This window comes from Enhydra lutris, unplaced genomic scaffold (genome assembly GCF_002288905.1).
Source record: "Enhydra lutris kenyoni isolate GAN:26980312 unplaced genomic scaffold, ASM228890v2 scaffoldscaffold3, whole genome shotgun sequence".
Classification (NCBI taxonomy): Eukaryota; Metazoa; Chordata; class Mammalia; order Carnivora; family Mustelidae; genus Enhydra; species Enhydra lutris.
The window spans coordinates 41352664-41363294 of NW_019154087.1; positions in this window are offsets into that span (position 1 = coordinate 41352664).

The following is a 10631-nucleotide window of genomic DNA, read 5'->3' on the forward strand; positions in this document are numbered from 1 at the left end:
AGATAGAACTCCTTTTTCACAGTCACCTAAGTCTTAATTATGTAGTTTGAATTGAGTTTCATTTACAGTATCTTTACCCCAAACCGCCTCATGTTGACTATAGCCACGCCCTGCACATCCATACTCATGATTGCGACAAGTGTCATTTGTGTCCGCTGTAGTCTGAACGTGTGGGACACCGAGTAGCCAAGAAACCCTCTTTCTTGCACTCTTTCTAACCAAGGAGCTTTCAAAGTGAGGGAGCATTCAAAATTTGTGTTTGGGGATACAAAATTTAAATTTACAGGACTACACTCCCTTCGCTTTGAACTTCGGAATGCTCGGAAGGAAATTGAGAGCACTGTTGATTCGAAGATAAAGAGACATGCAACATGTAATGGCTCTTACGAAATGTAAATAAAAACATTATTCGGAAGTAAGTTTAAAGGCAAAAAGTACACCTTTTAAATCACTGGACAAAATTAATTCGACCTTTCCCCATTAGATAGGCAACTGCTTCTCATTTCGGAAGTGAAGGTGCACCACTGGTGGGCATACTGCCAAATAGTGGCCTGTTACTGACTCTCATAAGATCTTTTTATAACGAACACTGTATTACCACATGTTGCCTCATCTTGTTGCTGTTGTTGTTTTACAAGCTTGAACACTATGGAGGAAGTACCAGTGAACAGGTAAACTTCTCATTGTATTTTCAAATGCCGTGTTCATCATTTTTAAAGTTGACAGTTGTCTGAAACAACTGACTGCATGTTTCTTTTTACAGAGATTTGGCTTTTACCCACTGCCAGAACCGCCATTTTTTCCTCCGATCCTGTTTCCCCCACCTCCACCTCCACAACTGCCCTTGGTAAACATGGGTTTGAAGAATCTCAAATTCCAAAAAAAAAAATGTATTACTTAGATAGTGGTTGTTAAGTTTCCCCAATTTTCATACACTAATATGAGACTTAATTTCAGGTTGCCAGGCATCATCGGCTCTTTACACCCCCACACAGCATAGCCTGTGGCCGAATGTGGCAGGAGCCAGCGGATTTCCCCCTCTGAATATTCAGTGACTTCTTCCAATGGTTCTCTCTCTCTATACTTGCCATCAAAAAGGTGTTCATACTGAATTCCTTTGACTATGGAGAGCCTAGTTGCTCTTCATGAAGAAAATACCTCTTTTAATATTTTCTTCTAAATCATCTTGCTGCTTTTTTTCTCAAAAGTTGGTTTTTGGGTTTTTTTTTTTTTGAGCTCTTTGTAACTTCCTCTCCACAGGTGAAACAATATAATTATTTTGCTCTTCCTGTTAATTCCTCTCCAATCTCTCCTAATATCTGGATTCTTGTAACATTTGTAAATAAAGGCCGGACAGTGCTAAATACGTACTAGAAATTCCTTCACTCTCTATGGAATAGTTACACTGGTACAGACAGGTAATGTTCATTTGATCAATATTTATGCGTGTCTACTGCATGATAGAGTCTCTGGAGGGCAGAAATATAAAAACTATGAGATACGTTCACAGTAGGATGAGAGAGATGCATCAGTGTACAAATGTATGTTGATAAGTGCTTCTAGATGTAAATACAGAGTTGATTTGGGCTGTGGATCAAAGACTTGATTCACAGAGGAGACGTGATCTGAGCCAGGTCACAAGGGCTGAGGAATGGCTGGGATGCTGCAGGCAGAGGGAACAGTAAGTGTGCCCAATGGACCTGAGAGCACAGGACAATTTGGGCAAATGATCAGTACAATGAGGCTTTTGAAAAGTTAACATACATTTATGGGGCGCCTGGGTGGCTCAGTGGGTTGAGCCGCTGCCTTCGGCTCAGGTCATGATCCCGGGGTCCTGGGATCGAGTCCCGCATTGGGCTCTCTGCTCAGCAGGGAGCCTGCTTCCCTTCCTCTCTCTCTGCCTGCCTCTCTGCCTACTTGTGATCTCTGTCTGTCAAATAAATAAATAAAATCTTAAAAAAAAAAAAAAGTTAACACACATTTTAAAATAGCATCTTGCTCAACTTCTTGTCTACCACCTATTTTGAAAACAAACATGATTTTGTATAATTTTATATCTAAATGAAATAAACACCTTCCTTTTGCTTATATTTAATTTCAAACTGTTTATTTTGCAACTTTAAGTAGGCTTTTGGAAATTTGTCACTGAAGTTACAGTCCTCAATGAAACAGTCTTTCCCTTTAATGTTTTTACATATCCTAAATTTCTAAGTACTTGCATTTATCATTAGTTGCTAATTAATTGCTAATTTTGGCTCAGTCAAAGCTAGAGCATTGTTTTCCTTTTCGTTTTTTGGCTGAAATTCAGTAAGATTTAAGTAATGCAAGATCCTGAAGTTTGGGGTTATAATCAGAATGTAGGAATCTCTGTTAACATCTTATGGAAATCTGTGCGGCAACAAATCACTAGTATTTGAAATGGAAACTTCCTTCCACCAGATGGCAGAGTGGTATTAAAAAGCAAAGGAAAAACTAATCCAGAAAAACTGGTAAATTTGCAAGCACTATCAAATGCGTAAGATTCCTTGGCTTTCCATTTAACTAAGCAAAAACAAAAACAAAACAAAACAAAACAAACACATGCCTCTTGAGAGAAAAAAATAATTTAAAATCCATTAGACTCTAAGCTCCACCAAGTTGAAAGTGGGCTCCTTGAGAGCATAATTGCTCAATAAGTACTGATGGAGGATGGATGGATGGATGGATGGATGGATGGATGGATGGATGGATGGATGGATGGATGGATATGGAAGGATAAATGAGTTAATGAGAAAAAAAGCTAAAACAAAATTTTGTTTTATTCACAATTCACTTTCTTCCCCCTCTTTTTTTGTAGATTCCAATTCCTCTTCCTTTTCCTTTTGATCCAAATCAGGTAAGTATACTTAATTTCCTTTAAGAAAGTATTTAAATGAAACAAATGAAACAAAACAATAACTTGAAAATTCTTTAGATTTAATTGGAGAGAAACCTGATACCAAGGATTAATAGTCATCATACTCTTTTGGACCTTCAGTTATTGGTATTTTATCAGGTTTGGGTTATTTTGTATACAAATCTCATATACCCTTGCAGACTGAACTACCTAAGACCTGAAACTTTCCTTGATAGTGTGGAAGGAACCCAGGAAACTAGTAGAAAAAGCATTTGAAGTCAAATAATCTAGGGATGCAAACTCTGTCATTTCATATTCTGGAGTGATCTTGAATTCCTTTGAGTCTTACTTTCTTCTAGAATATAAAATAATGAAAATGAATGACTTACAAAATCCATTTCCCCTCTAAAATCTTATGCTTATATCTACCATTAATCAGAGGAAAATGCATTCTTTTGAAATGAAATCCTTTAAACTGGATTTAAGATTATGACCATGTTATAAAAGGATTATTTAAATTTCACTTTTGACAGAATTTTGCTGGATGGGAGGACAATTACATATCATAAGATTGATTCAGTCACAAACCAAAAAATAAGTTATCTAAATTAAAACATATTAAAACGAAATTTGTTAATGATACTCCTATTACAATGATGGGAAATGACATTCATTAAGGTTTTCTTTCATAAAAAAGTGATCCTAAAATATCATCTTTTTCCCAACCTAGTAAGCATAAGTTTAATGACTTTTTCAAGAAGTCCCTGCTATGTTTGGAGACCACAAAAGAGAAAATGTGGACTATATGCTTCCAGAGACAGTAGGTTTGGGGGAAGAGAGTGGGAGGAGTACTTAAAATATTAAAGAATATGATTCTTAATGACAATTTTTAGAAATGTAAGAATTCTAAAAAGCATGTTTTCATTAATCAATCTAATATAAAATGATTAACATAGACAAGATAGACAAAATGCTGAATTACAATTCCTTCATTATTTGATTGTTTCCTTTATTCTAGGTCCTGACACTTAATGATCTCATAACGGTAAATATATCTGCCCTATTAATGTATAAAGTTCAAAAAATGCTACATGCAACTCCTTATATAAGATGAGAATTACTATCTTTATTAGTCTGATTCATTTGGAAACAAAATAAAGTCCAACTGTTAAATTCAAAGCGAAAAAACAATCTCAATGCATATGGACAGTTCTACAGTCAATTCTTCAATTCATCCAGACTATAAACTGACAAAACCACCTCTTTGATCACGGATGAGGGTGAAATTGAAGAGTCAAAAGACTTAGACCTACAGGGTAAATTGCTTTAGAGAAATTAAATAGACTTGATTATTTCTTCATTAACAATCATTAGCATAAACACATAATACATTAAAAATTATCAAATCTAAATTCCAACAGATAATACTTTTTTTAACTGAAATGCACAAATTCAACTTTTTTAATGAGGCCCTTTATTGATACAGTAAGTTATTCAGAATCTTAGTTTATGAAAACTCAGGAGAAATACTTGAGTGGATTTTATAAAAGAGAACACTAAAAAATTCCATTTCCTCTAAAAACATACTTTTCATATTTAACCATTTTCTGAAATCAAAACAAACCTTGCAATAGATACATACTTTTATTCTAAGATCTTTTTCTTTAAAATGCCATCATTAACTAAAATGTACGTTATACAATCGGTGGTATCTTAGAATCAAGGACATGCATGTTTTGTAAAAATGTCAAAAACTTGGGCCTAAATCATTTGTGTGCCTGAGAGAAAAATTTTCCAAGTTGAGACTATTTAAAGCCAGCCAACTTGAGGAATATTTAAGTGTCCCAGAAACGAGTTCAAACAGCTTCTGAGTCTAACCAATGAGAACTTTAGTCTCTTTAGTTCAAGTGCTAGTGCTCTCCCCACAATCCACTCTGTTTAAGCAACATTATAGTCCATTTCCAAATGGCAAACAATAAAAATTCTTGCATATTTCTAACTAAAAATGTTTTCGGAAACTATCTTCCATGATTAATTACTGATGATTACAAAAATAGTAAGTTCACCTCTACATCAAACATGGCTGAAAGACCACTGGCCTGTGGTTAGAAAGCTTCTAAGCCCACCTTTGCAATTAAATTATCTGTGTGACCGTGGGTAAAAGTATAGTTTACCTCTAAAGTCTCTCCCAGTGAAAATACTGACTCCTCAGACACATGACTCATTCAGATGACCGGATCTGAACACTTAATACCTATTTATATTTCCTTTACTGAACTTCTTGAAAGTATTATGGGCTGGGACATCTGGCTGGCTTAGTCAGTAGGGTGTGTGATTCTTGATCTCAGGGTCATGAGCTTGAATCCCATGTTGAGTGACTACTTGAAAATTAAATCTTAAAAAAAAAAAAAGTGCTGTTGGCCGCTACTCATCCTGTGAAGAATTCTGACAGAATAACTTATAGAATTGCCTTATCTTCATAGCCATAAGAATTTTTTTTCTCCCAGTGTTCCTAGTTAAGTCAGAAAGCAGGAAGAGGCCCCCTAAGAGAACAAACACTACCTCAGGTATTATTCTTGCCTAAGAGAAAATTGGAATAGTTTTTAGCTTACATGTCTTGCATATGTGCTGGGATGGACAGCTCTGCAAATAGAGGGATTAGCCTTCTTTCAGTGGTCAATTCCTTCAGCAAGCTGCCGGTCTATTAAAACAGAAGGAACTGTGGAAGCTACAAAGCAGTACTTTTCCAGTGAAACTGCTCATCTAAGGAGACCCTCAAAGCAAAGTATTCATAGTTGTCCTACAATTTTGGTTCAAGTATCATTCACATAGGGAGCTTGCATAATTTTTTTTTTTAAAGATTTTATTTTATTCATTTGACAAAGATCACAAGTAGGCAGAGAGGCAGGCAGAGAGAGAGGAGAAAGCAGGCTCCCTGCTGAGCAGAGAGCCCGATGCAGGACTCGATCCCAGGACCCTGAGATCATGACCTGAGCTGAAGGCAGAGGCTTAACCCACTGTGCCACCCAGGCGCCCCGAGCTTGCATAATTTAAGAAAAGTAGCACTTGCCTGGATGTGTACACAGCGAGGTTTGCTTTTTTTTTAAGATTTTATTTATTTGAGAGAGAGAGTGTGTGTGTGTGTGAGAGAGAGAGAGAGCATGAGAGGAGAGAGGTCAGTGGGAGACGCAGACTCCCCACTAAGCAGGGAGCCTGATGTGAGACTCGATTGCGGGACTCCAGGATCATGACCTGAGCTCAAGGCAGACGCTTAACCAACTGAGCCCACCAGGCACCCACACAGCAAGTTTCTTAACCATTCACATCAATCCTATCTTTTAGATATAGTGAATATAGTTACAAGAAAATAGTTTTTTGAATTAAGGAAATTTATATCTAGATATTGTATATTTATTTTAACATTTACATCATATAAATAAAGCACTAAAAATGGAATTAATTTTTCAACAAAACAAAGATTTTTCATATGGAAAATATTTTAGCTTACATGTGGACCAAGTTAAAAATAAACCCACTGACAGTTCTAGCACTGATCATTGACTTTTCTTCTTTCAGTTAATCACTTCTATTTTGAACCAACTCGGGGTAAGTTCATATTAACTTTTAAGCTATTGTAAACTACAAACCTATTTAATGGACTGAAGAAGTCTTTTTTTTTTTTTTTTAGGGTTTCATTGGGGTAAGACTTTATTTCTATGATTTTATTGATAAAAGTAAGTGACATTTAATCTCAGAAAAGGTAAGAATAATTCTCCTGAGCTATAAAAACATATGGCATAGTCAAACCCAACTGACTTACCCAAATTAGAACTTCTGAATTATAAACTCTAGGCTCTTTAGATCACAATTTCTGTATGTCTAAAAATGTATTATTTTCATAATGCCCATGGTATGTGACAAAATTTCAGCTTACAGAAATATATGCAATAATAGGTTAATAAATTTCAAACAGTAAATTTTACCTCGACCTCGTTGTTTTATGGACAATTCATGGTAAGCAGTGAGAAAAGTCTGCTGTGAAACTACCACATCTAGAAATGGCCTGATTTCAAGGCAAGGCAACACATCTCCGTAACACAAAAGCTTCAGCTTGCTGGATGGCAAGGCTACAAAACTTGAAACTTCCCACTTTGATTCTCATCCAAGTTTGTTTTCATTTAAAATACATACAAAAAGTAGGTATGTTCCTTTTTTAAATATCTGAATTAATGTCAATGAAGTCTATACAGTATTTATTTATTTTAATCTACCTTGAGAGAAGCTGAGTCAAAATAGTCCCAATCCCAATTTTGAGAAAGAAATTGGATTTCACCCAAGTTTTCCTTCTGACAAGTTTCACTGCCCTAAAACATTTATTTAGTATTTCTTACCATTTCAAATGCTCTTATCAGGCCATCGGAAGGCCAGATGGGAGAAGTTAAGCCCTTTGTTGCAGAAAACCCAGTTGAGGGTTCAATTTATCAGTGCTTCCGGTGTAACAGAACCACATTATTTTCTGCCTCCCAGTACATGTGATTACACCAATACTAACCCAACAACAATAAATTAACTGTAGGATGGGAGACATGAGTGGAAGCAAAGAAAAAATTATGGCAAAAATACCTGCATATAATAACTGTAGTCTGTACTGTTTATTTTGGCAGAAATAATTCTCTGTCAGAAGTTCTATACGGTAAGTACAATCTCCAAGTATGTTTCAAGCACTATTACACATTTTAAAAATATTTTTACCTTATGAGTTTAATAGTCTCAGGTCATGTCCATATTGATAGATTAATAGTTTGAGGAAAGGTGTACTGATGAAAGCAGGTAATTAATTAACCTAGCCAAATTCATTACAAAGCCTTTCTTCAAAGGATGCATTTTTAAATCAGTTTATTAAAACTTCACAAATATGTTAGAGTGTAATACCACCCACCATTTCTTATACTGTAAGAAAATACAGCATTTAGCCTCTAAAAGTGGTTAGAATTTTCAAGTGCCCTCTTCAGCTACCAAATATTTAGGTTTTAGGTAATTACGGTCTTACTATGTAAGCCCAGCATATTGCTTCCGTTTGAGTTTGAAACGCTTTCAAAAGCTTCAGAACACCCGCCAGCAAGACGAATACTGGTCGCTGCCACTTATCCTTAAGATGTTACCAAATAAAATGTCTCTGAGCCAAAATTTCAATTTCAACAATGCTAGCTAAACCACACATGGCCCTAACGTCAAGTCATAAACTCTAACTCTATCAATATGGATAAAGTGAGCAGGCCTTAAGTAATGTATAATCTTCCGAACTGCATGCTTAAAGTAACAAAGCTTCTTCTCCTTAGTAAGGAATACAATACAGAAGAGCTTTATGAACAAGGCAGACCTGGATTCAAATCCCAGCTCTGTCCCTTTCTGAATTAAGCTTGGGACAATTTTTCTAAATATCATTTTCATCTGTGAAATGGAAATAATACCACCTAACATCATGATTGTTGTGGAGGATTGAGTGATAGAATGTAGATACTCAGTAAGTGGTATCTGTTAATACTTTTTTGTTAAATATCTCTTTTAGACAGAAGTATTTCAATAGTATTCCCTATACCTAAAATATAAGAAAAGCAAATATGGAGGTAATATCACCTAGTAATATAGGAGCAGATATTCCTCCATAAATGTCTTAAACTAAAATTTTAATCTGGTTTTTCTTATTATAGATGATGCTGGATATTTAAAACACTTATCAGAAGATTATCTGCTTCTATCCTATCTATAGTTTATAGGAGTTTTATAATTCTGCATACTTTGTATGTCCCAGAGAAAACTCCAAAATGCCATGAAGAATTTATCTACAGACTATGTGCTTTAGTATTTCTTTAAATAAAGTGTTGTATTATCTAATATCTTTTCTAATGTCAATGTAAATGTTTCAACACTATTACACATAAGTAAATGTTGATCTTCAGAGAATTGCTCAAACTTTCTTAAGAGCCTTAGTAAGCAGCTTCAATTTAAAGAATTCCATTTAGTGCCAGGAAAAAGCAATCTCTTCCTGCCAAACAGTAAAAGTAGAATCCAAACTGTTCATTCTAGAAGAAGGTCATCCTACATACCACCTAATGAGCAGGTCATCCTAGTCAGCACAAGTCCCTCATTACATAACCAGGGACCAGGATTTTATGGATTTTAGAAAATTAATGTCATATTGAAACCTTATAATGCTTCCGGAACGGTCTGAAACAACACCCTGAAATCAAACATTCTAATGTTTCTCAGCAAAACTTATAGTCACAGGAATGGGGAGAAAGCTTCCTGTCAGTTCAGCTCAGGTTTACCACCAAAGTAGTTTTGATACTAAATTGGGGGGAAAAAACCTTTTGATATACCTTAGCCCAGTTTTGTCCTCAAGCTACTATAATACTTTTTCCAAATATGTGAAGAAAGGGAAACAACCATGTCTTTATCCCCTAAACCTTTTTTTTTTTTTTTAAGATTTTTTTATTTATTTACTTGACAGAGAGAGAGAGATCACAAGTAGACAGAGAGGCAGGCAAAGACAGAGAGGGGGAAGCAGGCTCCCTGCTGAGCAGAGAGCCTGCCGCTGGGCTCAATCCCAGGGCCCTGGGATCATGACCTGAGCTGAAGGCAGAGGCTTAAGCCACTGAGCCACCCAGGTGCCCCAACAACCATGTCTTTATCCCCTAAACCTCCTTTTCTTCAGATCCCCCCTCTGTAGTCCAGCTGGAATAAAGGAATTATGATGGTCCCCACTTTAGGTTGACAGGACTAAATATCACAGGACTTTCCCAATGGACATCGTATAGCCAGAATGTGATATACCTGCCCACTCAGACAAATATTCTTTTCCTTCCTCTTCCCTGCCTCCATGAACACCCAGACCATCAAGAACTCTTTCCTTTCCTCAAATCATATTAACAGTAGGCCTCTCAAAAACCTATTCAAATCCTTATCATTCCCTTCCAAAAAAAAAATTATTTAACTCTTAAAAGACCTCCGTCTGTCTCATTTCAATTCCTTTCTGAACATTTATTTATTAACATACACTGTACTGTTTCAGGGGTACAGGTCTGTGATTCATCAGTGTTATACAATTCACAGCACTCACAACACATACCCTCCCCAGTGTCCATCACCTAGCCACCCCATTCCTCCACTCCAGAAACCCTCAGTTTGTTTCCTGAGATTGAGTCTCTTATGGTTTGTCTCCCTCTCTGGTTTTGTCTTGTTTCATTTTTCCCTGCCTTCCCCTATGATCCTCTGTCTTGTTTCTCAGATTCCTCATATCAGTGAGATCTTATGATAATTATCTTTCTGACTGACTTATTTTGCTTACCATAATACCCTCAAGTTCTAGCCACATCATCGTAAATGGCAAGATTGTCTTTTTGATGGCTGCGTAAGATTCCATTGTATGACCATCTATTCTTAATTCACTTATGATACATGCAGTTATAGTAGAGTGAAATAAACATATCATTTTACGATTCTCTGAACATATCTTTTAATTCAGAATTTTTGGGGTTTTTTGGGTTTTATTTATAAAGATTTTTATTTATTTGACAGGGAAAGAAAAAGAGCACAAGGAGACGGAGCAGCAGGCAGAGGGAGAGGGAGATGCAGGATCCCCACTGAGCAGGGAGCCTAATGCGGGACTTGATCCCAGGAACATGGGATCATGACCTGAGCTGAAGGCAGGCGCTTGGGACTCAGCCACTCAGGCATCCCTAATTGAGAATTTTTG